Source organism: Gavialis gangeticus, unplaced genomic scaffold, assembly GCF_001723915.1.
Source record: "Gavialis gangeticus isolate Ggan-Ray unplaced genomic scaffold, GavGan_comp1, whole genome shotgun sequence".
NCBI classification, from domain to species: Eukaryota; Metazoa; Chordata; order Crocodylia; family Gavialidae; genus Gavialis; species Gavialis gangeticus.
Window position 1 is genome coordinate 32,224,634 of NW_017728995.1, and position 384 is coordinate 32,225,017.

Sequence of the window (384 nt, forward strand, 5' to 3'; positions counted from 1 at the left end):
GGCTTGGCAAGGCACAGTGCTTCTCTCCATCTCCTCCACGGCCTTCTCAAAGGCCTCCAGGCTGGACAACCTCTCCTTCCAGTGGCTGCTGCCCAGATGTTGGAGGCAGGCGGCTGGGAGCACAGCCGCTGCCTTCTCCTTGCATGCTTCTGCCGAGAGCTCAAGCTCAAACATGGTGTTGGGGTCTGGCCTTGGGCTCCTCTTGAGGCATCAGGCCTTATGGGCGCAGCCTGGCTGGGCAGCGGGAGCTTTCTTTCAGGGGGTCACAGAGAAGCGGCAGGAGAGGCGTTGAGGTGTCCTTGCCCCCTACGGCCCATGGAGGAGCCAGCGATGTCCCCGCAGCAGCTCCGGATGCTTTCGGCTCAGCTGTGCGGTGTGATGAGC

At 62.8% G+C, this 384-nt stretch overlaps 1 pseudogene; it reads right to left on the reverse strand.

Moving 5' to 3' along the window:
• LOC109287770 overlaps nt 1–174 on the reverse strand; it is a 9,202-nt pseudogene extending 9,028 nt beyond the window's left edge.
• Nucleotides 175–384: the final 210 nt, after the last annotated feature.